Source organism: Choloepus didactylus, chromosome 6 (assembly GCF_015220235.1).
Source record: "Choloepus didactylus isolate mChoDid1 chromosome 6, mChoDid1.pri, whole genome shotgun sequence".
In the NCBI taxonomy this organism is placed as follows: Eukaryota; Metazoa; Chordata; class Mammalia; order Pilosa; family Megalonychidae; genus Choloepus; species Choloepus didactylus.
Window position 1 is genome coordinate 11939196 of NC_051312.1, and position 14974 is coordinate 11954169.

At 37.4% G+C, this 14974-nt stretch overlaps 1 pseudogene; it reads left to right on the forward strand.

Moving 5' to 3' along the window:
• Nucleotides 1–295: 295 nt before the first annotated feature.
• The window catches only part of LOC119537439, a 36742-nt pseudogene continuing 22063 nt past the window's right edge, over nt 296–14974 (forward strand).

The following is a 14974-nucleotide window of genomic DNA, read 5'->3' on the forward strand; positions in this document are numbered from 1 at the left end:
CTTCTGAGGACAAAGATTTTTACACATTATACCTTCAAACAGATTTAATTGGAAAAAGCTGGACGTACCTCAGTAAACTATTTCCCTCTGTGACTTTACTGATACAACCACCTAATCCCAAAACAGCTTGGGGAAACTGCTTCCACAACCCTGCGCAGTGTGAGGCCAAGTCCACTGAAGAGAGAGGCATAGGGATCAGCACGGACTTTGAGTGACAGCTAAAGGAAACATATTCTCCCTTAATTACATCATAAAGTCGTTGTGCCTTCTCTTGGGTATCACCTGTTGAGCCTCAATGGCCTTTGAGGAACTCCTGGATAAAGTTGGAGGACTGGGAAGGTTCCAGATCCTTCAGAATGTGTTCTCCCTTGCCTCTGTGGTGGTAGCATCTCCTCGTTATCTGTTAGAGAACTTCACTGCATCCATCCCTGGTCATCGCTGCTGGGTCCACATCCTTGTCAATGACACTGTCTCTGCTGATAGCACTGTGGTCCTCAGCCCAGATGCCCTCCTGAGAATTTTCATCCCACTGGACTCAAACCTCAAGCTGGAAAATTGTCATCGTTTCCTCCACTCTCAGTGGCAGCTCCTTCACCTGAATGGGACCTTCCCTGACACAAGTGAGCCAGACACAGAGCCCTGTGTGGATGGCTGAGTGTATGATCAAAGAACCTTCCCCTCACCATTGTGACTGAGGTAAGAGGCCTGATTTACCTCTTCTGAGAATGCAAATAATGTGCACTCCTCAAGCCTTCTGTTACCTTGTGGGTATGATACTCAGCTTTCTTTATTCTTTCAGATAATATTAATTGATCATTTATTAAAATGCCAAGCATTTGCTTTGATGTTGAGGGTAATGAATTCAACCAAATAGATGTGAACCTTGCTATCAAAGAGCATTTAATATTTGTAAGTTGATAATTAAACACGTAATTGATTTAATATGTGACAAATGTCATGCTAGATCAGTAATTCTGTCTTTCAGTGTTAGTTGCAAATTAGAAATATTTGAGAAGATTGGTTTAGGCTCCAATTGCCTGACGCCACCCCAGAGCAGCTAAGTGAGAAGGTTTGGGGATGAACCCTAGGAATCAGTGATTCTTTAAAAGCTACTCAAATGATTCACTGAGTGACCAAGATTGAGAACCACTTAGTACAGAGTGCTAAGTGAATACAAAGACAGGGTTCTGATATAACCCACAGGATCATAAGGAAATTTCCTAGAGAAAGTTTTGTGTAAGCCATGGTCTGAATTATAGAAGTCAGCTAGTACAGTAAAGAAAGTTGGTGGTATAAATGTAAAACAGATGAAAATATTTTAAAGAATGGATTTAGACTGTTGGAAACTTCTGAGAAAGAGTATGAAGCATTTGAACATCTGAAATGAGTTTAATATTTGCAAGGTATAAGATGCTAGAGGATTGTCAAGGAAATAGCTTGAGATGAGGCTGGAGAGGGAGTTAGGGCTGTGATATCAAGCAAAACTTGCAAGTCATGTTAAGGTTTTGAAGCTTGTCACCACTGATGAGGCATAAGAAATGTGTGGTTTTCCTTTCCTTCCAGTGGGATCTGGTATGTGACTCTCAGTCACTGAAATCAGTGGCTCAATTCCTATTCATGGCTGGAGCTCTGATGGGAGGCTTCATTTTTTGCCATCTCTCTGACAGGTGAGTGTCCTGATCTCCGAGTTCCTTATGCTGGGGTACTTGCATCTTATAATTTGTTCTTTCATTAAGAAATCCTTTTTGAGCTCCAACTCTGCAATTTACACTGTTAGCTGCAGAACTGTTTTCTAGGGACCTAGATAAGCATATAGAGAATGCAGTCAGTGTGGTGAACATTGCTTTGTCAATGTGGAGTACTGTGTATGGGACAGAAAAAGGGCATCTCCATCAGACCTAGGGAATTTCAGGACAGTGTTTGTAGAGGAAGTGCCATAACATGCAGTTTAGAAAGAGGACACTATTCCCTATGAGAAGGGAGAGGACGTTGTTTCAAAACATTCAACATGTTTGAAGCAGTGTTGTAGAGGCTGACTAGGGCTGCCATGTTCAGTTCCTCTGGATCCTGTTAGCTAAATGGTTGCCCAAAGATGGTCATCATGTCATAGTTGCTCAAGCATGATGTATTGGCCTTTCTATAACACCTATGGGGTGTGTAGCAAGGTGGCATAGGTGGTGTATTAATTAATTGTGCCTATAGCCTTGATTTTTTTATCTTTCAAAAACAACTTTTTAAAGATAATTTCATAAACTATATAAAATTAACTAATCTAAGGATCTCTGTGTCATGGGTTGGAGTGTGGGGTGCATGGGCTATTCTGTAGCTGAAAGCACCCCTTCTGAAATAGGCAGTCAACCACTGCACTACTTCCACCACCCAGGCATGTCTCCCATGAGGAAGATGGAAGCCTGAAAGTACCTCTTGCCACCCACTAGCCTGATGTTATGTGAAAATTATGAACTTTGACTATATCACTGAATATCACGTGTTGGCAGCTGAACAATGTGAACTCTGGATGAATATGTAACTCATAAACAATTTCAGGGTCAGGGTGTTCATTTTAACCAATAATATAATCCAATATTACAAACATCTGTAATAGTTTCCTGAGAAAACATAGATGGATCATTTTGATGAATGATAGGGTGGCAGTAACAGGAAAACTGGGTGGTGCTGGATAGCAGGAAAGTGGTTCTCTTTGGGACTTTTATTAAGATCTCACTGAATCTATAGATTAATTTGGGTAAGATTGTCATTTTTACAATACTGAATTTTCTAATCCATGAACATGGTATATCTCTTCATTAATTTAGGTTTTATTTACTTTCTCTTTGAAATTTCCAGTTTTTTTTTTTTTTTTTGGATTAAGTCAGGCATTTTTCAAAACATTAATTCCTTAGTAATTTAGTTTTGATGCAATGGGGTTATTTAATATTAATTTTATTTTCCAATTATTCATTGTTGGTATATAGAAATATAAATGAATTTTGTATATTGACCTTGCATCCTGTAACCTCTCTAATTTCATACCTTAGTCAGTTTATTGTCAATTTATTAGGATTTTTCTACCACACAAAGATAGCATTTGGAAGTAAGGACAGTATTATTTCTTACTTTCCAAACATTTGCCTTTTATTTTTTACCTTTATCTTAGGGGGAAATCTTTCAGTCTTTCACCATTGAGTATGATGTCAGCTGTGGGGGTTTCCATAAATGACCATTATCATGTTGATAAAGTTCCCTTTTATTTCTAGTTTTCTGAGTTTTGTTATTAAGAATGGGTTCTGGTTTTTGTCAAAAGCCTTTTCTGTGATTTTTACCCTTCATTCTATTTATGTAATGTATTACATTGATGGATTATTTTCATATGTTAAACCACCATTGTATTCCTGGGATAAATGCCAGTTGGTCATAGTGTATAATCCTTTTGATATGTTATTGGAGGGTTTGCTAGTATTTTTAAAGGATTTTTAATCTATATCCATAGCACAAATTGGTCTCTAATTTTCTTTTCCAGTGATGTCTTTATCAGGATGGTAATGCTGGGCCTCCTACAATGAGTTAGGAAATGTTCCCTTCTCTTTAATTCTTTGGAAGTGTTTGAGGATTGGTGTTAATTCTTCTTTAGATGTTTGGTGGAATTCACCAGTGAAGCCTTCTGGTCCTGGACTTTACTTTGGTGGAAAGATTTTTATTATTTATTCAATTGTCTCTGAAATTATTAGAGGTTTGTTAAGGTTTTCCATTTCTTCTTGAGTCAGTTTAGGAAATTTGTGCATAACCAGGAGTTTTTCCATTTCATCTAGTTTATCTAACTTGTTGGCATACAATTGTTCACAGTATTTTCTTATAATCCTTTTTATTTCTATAAAGATAGTGTTGTCACCATTTTCAGTTTTGATTTTTAGTTATTTACATCTTTTCTCTTTTTTCTTTGGCAGTCTAACCAAGTTTGTCAACTTTATTTATTTTTTTTTCAAAAAAACAACTTTAGTTTTGTTGATTTTCTCGGTTCTCTTTCTAATCTCTATTTGCATTTATCTCTACCCTAATCTTAATTATTTCTGCCTTCTGCTAATTTTGGGTATAGTTTGCTCTTCTTTTACAAGTTTCTCAAGATGTGAAGTAGGGCTATTGATTTGAGATCTTTCTTTTTTAATACAGACATTCATAGCTATAAATTTCCCTCTGAACCCTGTCTTTTCTGCATCCCATAAGTTTTGGTATGTTGTGTTTGTGTTTCACTTGTCTCTAAGTATTTTCTAATTTCCCTTGTGATATCTTCTTTAACCAATTGGTCGTTTAGGAGTGTGCTGTTTAATTTCCATGTTTGTAGATTTCACAGTTTTCTTTCTGTATTGATTTATAGCTTCATTCCATTGTAATCATAATGGTTACTTTGCATGATTTCAATATTTTTTAATTTATTGAGACTTACCATGTGCCCTAACATATGGTCTATCATGAAGAATTATCCATATGCATTTAGAAAAAATGTATATTCTGCTTTTTTTGGGTGGAGTGTTGTATACATGTCTGTTTGGTCGAGTTCTTATGTAGTTGTGTTAAAGTCCTCTATTTCCTGTTGATCTTCTGTCTAGATGTTTCATTCAGTATCGAAAGTGGTAGATTGAAATCTCCAACTATTATTATAGTACAGTCTATTTCCCTCTTCAATTTTGTCAGTGCTTACTTCATATATTTCAGAGCCCTGTTGTTAAGTGTATATATGTTTATATTTATTTTATATCCCCTTGTTGAATGGACCCTTTGTCCTTCTTGAAACAGCTTTTGACTTAAAGTCTATTTTGTCTGATATTAGTATAAACATTCAACTCTCTTTTAGTTACTATTCACATGGAATATATTTTTCCATCCTTTCACTTTCTTTTTCGGGATCTAAAATGAGTCTCTTGTAAACAGAAATCGTTTTTTGTATGTCTAATATCTTTTTATCTCCCATTTCCTCCATACTGCCATTCTTTTTGTTTAGATGATCATTTGTAATGAATCATTTGGAATCATTTCTCATTTTCCTTTTATGTGGATTTGTTAGATGTTTTCTTTGTGGTTACAATGGGAATTACATTTAACACCCTAAATCTATTACAATTTAGTTTGTGTTGATACTAACTTAACTCTAGCAGCGTACACATGCTCTGATCCTATATTCTTGCATTCTTCCCCTTTATGTTGTTCTTGTTAAAAATTATATCTTTATACATTGTCTGCCCAGTTACAAAGGTTTAATATTGCTTTTTATGCACTTGAGTTTTAAGCCATATAAGAAGCAAAGATGGTGTTACAAATGAAAAAATGCAATAATACTAGCATTTATATTTACCCATATAGTTACCTATGCCAAGGTATTTATTTCTTCATACAGCTTTAACATATAGCTTTCAATCTGAACGTCTCCTTTTAGCATTTCTCATAAGGCAGGTCTAGTGGTAATAAACTCCCTCAACTTTTGTTTACACAGAAATGTCTTAATTCCTCCCTCATCTTTAAAGGACCATTTTGCTGTATATATTATTCTTTGTCAGTAATATTTTTTTAGCACTTTAAATATATTGTCCCACTGTCATCTGGCTTCCATAGTTTCTAATGAGAAATCAGATGCTAATCTTATTAAGGATCCCTTGTAGTGATGTGTCTCCTCTCTCTTGCTGTCTTCAAGATTCTATCTTTGTCTTTGGCATTTAGCATTTTGATCATAATGCACCTTGGTGTGGATCTCTTTGAGTTTATCCTGTTTGGAGTTCCTTGAGCATCTTGGATTTGTATATTCTTATCTTTCATCAGATTTGGGAAGTTTCAGCCATTATTTCTTCAGATATTTTTTCCTGGCCCTTTCTCTCTCTTTCTTCTCCTTCTGGTGTTCCTATGATGTATATATTCATATGCTTAATGGTGTCCCACTGGTTGTCCATCTCTTCAATGTTTAAATTATTTTTTACTTTCTGCTCCCCAGATTGGACAATTCCCATTGTCTTATCTTGAAGTTTTCTGATCCTTTCTTCTGTCTGCTCCATTCTGTTTTTGCACACCTCTATTGAATTTTTCATTTCAGTTATTGTATTTTTGAGTTCCCATATTCCCATTTGATTATTCTTTATAATTTGTATCTCATTTAAATTTTCATTTTGTTCATATATTGTTTTCCTTGTTTCCTTTATGTCTTTATCCATGTTTTCCCTTTAGTTCATTGATTCTATTTGTGGTATCTTAAAGCTTTAGTACCCCAGAAAAACATGTTCTTAAATCTAATCTATTCCTGTGTGTGAATTCATTGAAAGTAGGAACTTTTGATGAGGCTACTTCAGTTAAGGGGGGGCCCACCTCAATTAGGATGGGTCTTAATCCTATTACTGAAGTACATATAAGCAGAATGAAATTCAGACATAGAGAGAAGGCCCCAGGAAACAAGAAGCTGAAATGGAACCTGGAAGATAAGGGAGAGACCAGGAGATGCTGCCATGTGCTTTCCAGCAGCCAGCCCCAGAATGCCACAGTCTTGGGGAGAAAGCATCATCTTGATGATGCCTTGATTTTCCCAGCCTCAAAATCATAAGCTAATAAATTCCCATAGTTTAAGGTGAACCATTGCATTGGTATTTGCTTGAGCAGCCCAGGAAACTAAAACACTATTAAAGAGAGGTTATCTAAGACCTTTGATTAGTAATTCCAGTGACTGAGCTTTCTCTGGGTGAGCGTCTGATTATTTTTTTTTCCCTAGGACTGGGCCATAGTTTCCTGTCTCCTTGTATGTTTTGTAAATTTTTGTTGAGAACTGGATATTCTGAGTATTATTTTGTGATCACTCTGGAAATCTAGCTCTCCCACTCCTTAGTCTATTAGACCAAGAAAAAAAATAGAAGAAAGAAAAAGGGAAGGAAAAATAAAATAAAGGAATGCAAAAAAGAAAGACAGTGAGAAAAAACTAACAATCAATCAAAACACACACACATAACACATTCCAAAGGTACACTGCCTCTTCATGTCTCTTGGTAGATGCCAGGGATAAGTCAGAAGCAGCTACTGCCAAGGCTGAAACCAAGACCAGAGTTTGCACAGGTCTGTCTTTGTTGGGTGAACAGTTGTTTATATGTCTATTATGTTGAGGGATAGTATGTTTTTTGGTTATTTTCTGGCTACCATCCTTCAGGATCATAGAAATATTTAAGAGTTGGTGGGAGAGAGGAGAAATTGTTGAGCCCTTCTTGCCATCATTGAGTAGAAACTGTCTACTGGTGACTCTCTGCCCACTGCAGGCAACAATAGTGCCCCATCCCCAACCATGCCCATGTTAATAGACCCTCAGAGTCACAAAAAACAAAATATGTACTATTATTTCTAACCTTTTGTTTTTTTTATGAATTGAAGTATTCTCATAGTAGAAAACAGATAAAAATAAAAATGACATTTTGAGTCACCCATAGTTTATATTCTACAAGATAACTGTCCCGACTCTTTGTAAAGACAATGTCTTGGGGGACAAAAGTGGAGTGATAGTTCTAGATTTTAAAAAACTAAATTTAGGGTAATGTCATCAACATGGCAATGTAAACAGCTACTGAACACTTCTCTCCAGAAATTCAACAACAAAAAAGGACAATTCTGAATTGTTTGAAACTTTGGAGGAGGATATAGACTAGAGAAAGACCCTGCAAATGATGAATTGAAGAAAGAGAAGAAATATTAGCAGGCAGATGAGTGGGTGAGTATTCCACCAAGAAAGCTGCTGGGGGAATGAGCAGCTGAGACAGAGATGAGCAGATGAGTGTTAGCCCTGGAAAGCCACCAGGGAAAGGGCAGCCAGTGCAACAGATGAACAGACCCATGGCCAAGAACCCCTGTGCCAGGGACAGGCCATGGCAGCAGATGGATGAGCGCAGAAGGGGGTAGCTTTCCATGCCCTGAGCAGCCATCTTTGCAGCTGGTTGGGAGACACTCATGCACAGTGCCACGGCAAAAGACTCCTTGAGGGAATTCAGGATTCAGCAGGTTTGTGACAGTGTCCACTCTTCCTCCACAGAAACCTATGGTGTACACAGCCTAGAGGCAGGGGTGCTGCAGGGGAGTACCAGGAACCCTCCTCCAATCCCAGGGACCCATGGGTGCCCCGCAGAGAGGGACTGTGGGGCATTTGAACTGGAGGGGGAGATGCACAGGTCTGCAGCCCCAGGGTACGCTACCTGCAGCCTCAGGAAAGGCTGGGATCACTGTGTCCTGAAGCAGTCTTCCTGCCAAACTGCCTAGGGCATGCCCCCCACCTACAGGACTGGCAGTCCCCATGGCACACAGAAAATTGGTGTAGTGATAGGACTGCCACATGGTTTGGACCCCCACTTAGTGTACAGATGAAGTTGGGGAGAACTGGTTTGAGAGTAAGAGGTGGCTTAGGAGTGCCATCTGCTGATAGGTCAGGGAAAGTGCACTCCACCAAGCTGTAGCTCTGTCAAATTATAGATAAGTGTTCACATAAGCTGACATATCCTAAAAGAGCCCTATCATGCTAAGAAGCCAAAAACAAAAGAAAATTATTATGCATATGAAGAAACCAGAAGACATGTATAATCCAAATGCCAAAGTTAAAAAGCCAGAGGAGGCACAGAATTTGGAGCAATTAGTCAAAGAAGTACTCACAAACATCAATATCATGGCTCAGGATATAAAGGACATGAAGAAGACCCTAGAAGAGCATAAAGAAGAATTTGCAAGAGTAAATTAGAAAAATAGTGGACCTTATGGAAATAAAAGATTCTGTTGATCAGATTAAAAAGACTCCTGGGTCTCATAAGACCAGATTTGAAGAGGTAGAGGAAAGAACTAGTGATCTCAAAGAAAGTGTGATGGAAAGTGAAAGTACAAAAAAACAAATGGGGAAAAAAATTGAAAAATTTGAAGTAGATCTCAGGGAAATGATGGACATGAAACACAGAAATACAAAAATCATCAGCATTCCAGAAGGGGAAGGAAAGAGCAAAGTCTAGGAAGAGTATTCAAATATATTGTTGGGAAAAACTTCCCAACCATTCTAAACAACATAAATACGCAGATCATAGATGCCCAATGAACTCCAAACAGAATAAATCCAAATAAACACACTCCAAGATATACTCTGATCAGCTTGTCAAATGCTGAAGAGAAGGAGAGAGTTCTGACAGCAGCAAGAGAGAAGTGATTCACCACATACAAGGGAAACAACATAAGTCTAAGTAGTGAGTACTCACTGGGCACCATGGAGGTGAGAAGGCAGTGGTATGATATTTAAAATCCTGAAAGAGAAAAACTGCCAACCAGAAATTCTTTATCCAACAAAGCTCTCCTTCAAATTTGAGGGAGAGCTTAAAATTTTCACAAACAAACAAATGCTGAGAGAATTTGCTAACAATAGACCCGCTCTACAAGAAATACTAAAGTCAGTTCTACCTGCTGAGAAAAAAAAGAAAGGAGAGAGAAGTCTGGAGAAGGGCACAGAACTGAAGAGTTTTAGTAAGGGTGCTGTACTGGTTTGTATATATTATGTCCCCCAGAAAAAGCCATGTTCTTTGATGCAGTCTTGTGGGGGCAGACATATTAGTGGAGATTAAGTTGGAACTTTTGGATTAGGTTGTTTCCATGGGAAATGTGCCCCACCCAACAGTGGGTGATAACTCTGATTGGATAATTTTCATGGTGGTGTGGCCCCACCCATTCAGCATGGGCCTTGATTACTTTACTGGAGCACTATATAAGCTCAGACAGAAGAATGCACAGGAGCTGAGAGAGTAGCTACAGATGAGAGGCATTTTGAAGATGGCCTTTGAAAGCAGACTCTTGCTCCAGAGAAGCTAAGAGAGGACAAACACCCCAAGAACAACTAAGAGTGACATTTTTGAGGAACTGCAGCCTAGAGAGGAACATCCTGGGAGAAAGCCATTTTGAAACCAGAACTTTGGAGCAGACACCACCCAGATGCCTTCCCAGCTAACAGAGATTTTCTGGACACCATTGGCCATCCTCCAGGGAAGGTATCCTTTGTTGATGGACACTTTATGGCCTTAAGACTGTAATTTTGTAACCAAATAAACCCCCTTTTATAAAAGCCAACCCATTTCTGGTGTTTTGCATTCTGGCAGCATTAGCAAACTAGAACAGGTGCCTTAAAAGAAATAAAGAGAGGGAGGAAAAACTGCTTCTGACAAATAAAAACCTAAGGATATGATGGCTGATTTAAGAACTGCCTTTACAGTAATAACATTGGATGTGAATGGATTAAACTCCCCAATTAAAAGATATAGATTGGCAGAATGGATTAAAAAATATGAACCATCAGTATGTTGCTTACAAGAGACTCATCTTAGACCCAGAGACACAAAGAAATGGAAAGTGAAAGGATGGGAAAAAAATATTCCATGCAAGCTACAGCCAAAAGAAAGCAGAGGTAGCAATATTAATCTCAGATAAAATAGACTTTAAATGCAAGGATATCATAAGAGACAAAGAAAGACACTGTATACTAATAAAAGGGACAATTCAACAAGAAGAAATAACAATCATAAATGTCTATGCACCCAATCAAGGTTCACCAAAGTACATGAGACAAACATTGGCAAAACTGAAGGAAGCGATAGATGTTTCTACAAAAATTGTAGGAGACTTCAATACATCACTCTTTCCTGTAGATACATCAGCCAGACAGAGGACAAATAAGGAAACTGAAAAACTAAACAATGTGATAAATGAATTAGACTTAACAGACATATATAGACCATTACATCTCAAATCACCAGGATACACATTCTTCTGTAGTGCTCATGGAACTTTTTCCAGGATACATCATATGCTGGGGCATAAAACAAGCCTCAATAAATTTAAAAAGACTAAAATTATACAAAGCACTTTCTCTGATCACAATGGAATACAACTAGAAGTCAATAATCATCAAAGATCTAGAACATTCACAAATATCTGGAAGTTAAACAACACACTCCTAAACAATCAGTGGGTTAAAGAAGAAATTGCAAGAGAAATTGATCAATACCTAGGATTAATGAAAATGAGAGCATAACATACCAAAACTTATGGGATGCAGCGAAGGTGGTATTGAGAGGGAAATCTATAGCTCTAAATGCATACATTAAAAAGGAAGAAAGAGCTAAAATCAAAGAACTAATGGAACAACTGAAGAAGTTAGGAAATGAACAGAAAACTAATCCTAAGTAGAAGAAAAGAAATAACAAGGTTTAAAGCAGAAGTAAATGATATAGAGAACAGAAACAAACAAACAAAATAGAGAGAACAAATAAAACCAACAGTTGGTTCTTTGAGAAGATCAACAAGATTGACAAGACCTTAGCTATACTGACAAAATCAAAAAGAGAGAAGACCCAAATAAACAAATTAATAAATGAGAGAGGGGACATCACTGTGGATCCTGAAGAAATAATAATAATAAAAAAAAAAACACAAGAGGATACCATGAACAACTCTACACCAAAAAACTAGATAATTTAGAGGAAATGGAAAATTTCCTGGAAACACATGAACAACCTAGACTGACCAGAGAAGAAACAGAAGACTCAACAAACCAATCACAAGCAAAGAGATCCAATCAGTCATCAAAAAGCTTCCCACAAATAAAAGCCTGGGGCCAGATGCCTTCACAGGGGAATTCTATCAAACTTTTCAAAAAGAATTGATACCAATCTTACTTAAACTCTTTCAAAAAATTGAAGAAAATGGAATACTACCTAACTCATTTTATGAAGCCAACATCAATCTAATACCAAACCAGGTAAAGATGCTACAAAAAAGGAAAACTACAGGCCAATCTCCCTCATGAATACAGATGCAAAAATTCTCAACAAAATACTTGCAAATCAAATCCAAAGACACATTAAAAAAATCATACACCATGACCAAGGGGGGGTTCATTCCAGGCATGCAAGGATGGTTCAACATAAGAAAATCAATCAATGTAATACAACACATTAACAAACCAAAAGGGAAAACTCACACGATCATCTTGATTGATGCTGAAAAAGCATTCAACAAAATCCAGCTTCTTTTTTTGATAAAAACACTTCAAAAAGTAGAACTTGAAGGAAACTTCCTCAATATGATAAAGGGCATATATGGAAAACCCACAGCCAGCATAGTAGTCAATGGTGAGAGACTGAAAGCCTTCCTTCTAACATCAGGAACAAGACAAGGATGTCCACTATCACCACTATTATTCAACATTGTGTTAGAAGTGCTAGCCAGAGCAATCCAATAAGACAAAGAAATAAAAGGCAACCAGATTGGAAAGGAAGAAGTAAAACTGTCATTATTTGCAGATGATATGATCTTATATTTGGAAAACTCTGAGAAATCCACAACATAGCTACTTGAGCTAATAAACAAATTCAGCAAAGTAGCGGGATACAAGATTAATGCACAAAGTCAGTAATGTTCCTATACACTAGAAATGACCTAACTGAAGAGACGCACAAGAAAAAGATTCCATTCTCAATAGCAACTAAAAAAATCAAGTACCTAGGAATAAGCTTAACCAAGTATGTAAAAGACCTATACATAGAAAATTACATAACTTTACGAAAAGAAATAGAAGGGGACCTAAAAAGATGGAAAAAATATTCCATGTTGATAGATAGGAAGGCTAAATGTCATTAATATGTCAATTCTACCCAAACTCATCTACAATCCAGTCAAAATTCCAACAACATACTTTGCAGACTTGCAAAAGCTAGTTATCAAATTTATTTGGAAGGGAAAGATGCCTCAGATTTGCTGAAAACATTCTAAAAAGGAAATATGAAGTGGGACTACTTACACTTCCTGTCTTTGAAGCTTCCTATAAAGCCACAGTAGACAAAACAGTATGGTATTGGCACAAAGATAGACATATTGATCAACGGAATTGAATTGAGAATTTGGAAATAGACCCCCAGATCTATGGTCAACTGATTTTTGATAAGGCCCCTAAAACCACTGAACTGGAACATAACAGTCCAGTCAACAAATGGGACTGGGAGAGCTGAACATCCATATCCAAAAGAATAAAAGAGGACCCCTAACTCATGCCCTACACAAAAATTAACTTAAAGTGGATCAAAGATCTCAATGTAAAAGACAGTACCATAAAACTCCTAGAAGATAATGTAGGGAAATATCTTCAAGACCCTGGATTAAGCAGTCACTTCTTAGATCTTACACCCAAAGCACAAGCAACAAAAGAAAAAGTAGGTAAATGGGAACTTCTCAAACTTAGAATTTTCTGTACTTCAAATGAATTTGTCAAAAAGGCGAAGAGGCAGCCAACTTAATGGGAAAAAATTTTTGGAAACCATGTATCTGACAAAAGACTGATATATTGCACATATAAAGAAATCCTACAACTCAATGACAATATTACAAACAGCCCAACTATAAAATGAGCAAAAGATATGAAAAGACAGTTCTCTGAAGAGGAAATACAAATGGCCAAAAAACACATGAAAAAATGTTCAGCTTCACTAGCTATTAATTAAGACCACAATGAGATACCATCTCACACCTGTTTAAATGGCTGCCATTAAACAAACAGGAAACCACAAATGCTGGAGAGGATATGGAGAAATTGGAACTCTTATTCATTGTTGGTGGGACTGTATAATGGTTCAGTCACTCTGGAAGACAGTCTGGCCGTTCCTTAGAAAGCTAGATATAGAGTTAACGTTCAATCCAGCGATTGCACTTCTCAGCATATACCCGAAAGATCTGAAATCAGTGACACAAACAGATATCTGCATGCCAATGTTCATAGCAGCATTATTCACAATTGCCAAGAGATGGAAACAACCCAAATGTCCTTCAACAGATGAATGGATAAATAAAATGTGGTATATACACACAATGGAATACTATGCAGCTGTAAGAAGGAATGATGTCGTGAAACATATGACGACATGGATGAAACTTGAAGACATGGGAGAAATAAGCCAGGCACAAAAAAAGTAATATTACATGCTACTGCTAATGTGAACATTGAAAAATGTAAAATAAATGGTTTATAATGTAAAATGTAGGGGACCTAGTGATAGAGAGCAATTAGTGAAGAGGGAACGATAACCTAATAAGAACAGATAAGTTATCGTGGGTAAATTTAAAGTTCTGGGAATGCCGAGGAATGACTATGGTTTGTTAATTTCTGGTGGGTATGGTAGGAACAAGTTCACGGAAATGTTGCTATCTTAGGTTATCTTTCTTATTCCTTTGCTGGGTTATAGTCTGTATATTTTCTTGGGGTAGAATAGGAACATGTTGGAAGTAAAGTAGTTATTTTAGGTTAGTTGTCTTTTTCTTATTCCCTTGTTTTGGTTTGTTTGAAATGTTTCTTTATTGTATACATTTTTTTCTAATTTTTTTATATAGTTAATAGTTAATTTAAAAAAAAAAATGAAAAAAATATGCAGAGCCCCCCTGAGGAGCCGGGGGAGAATGCAAGGCTGTTGGGCTTCCCCACCTCGATGGTTTCCAATTTGCTCACAGACATTGGGGACTGGCGGTTTGATGGGCTGAGCCCTCTATCACGGGACTTGCCCTTGGGAAGACTGTTACTGGAAAGGAGAGGTTAGGCCTGCTTATAATTGTGCCTAAGAGTCTCCTCCCAAATGCCTCTTTGTTGCTCAAATATGGCCCTCTCTCTCTAGCTAAGCCAACTTGGCAGGTGAAATCACTGCCCTTTCCCCTCTATGGGATCTGACACCCAGGGGTGTAAATCTCCCTGGCAAGGTGGAATATGACTCCCGGAGAGGAATCTAGACCCAGCATCATGCGATGGAGAACATCTTCTTGACCAAAAAGGGGATGTGAAATGAAATGGTTTCAGTGGCTGAGAGATTCCAAAAGGAGCCAAGAGGTCACTCTGATGGGCACTTTTACACACAATATAGATAACTCTTTATAGGTTTTGATGAATTGGAATAGTTAGCAGCAAATA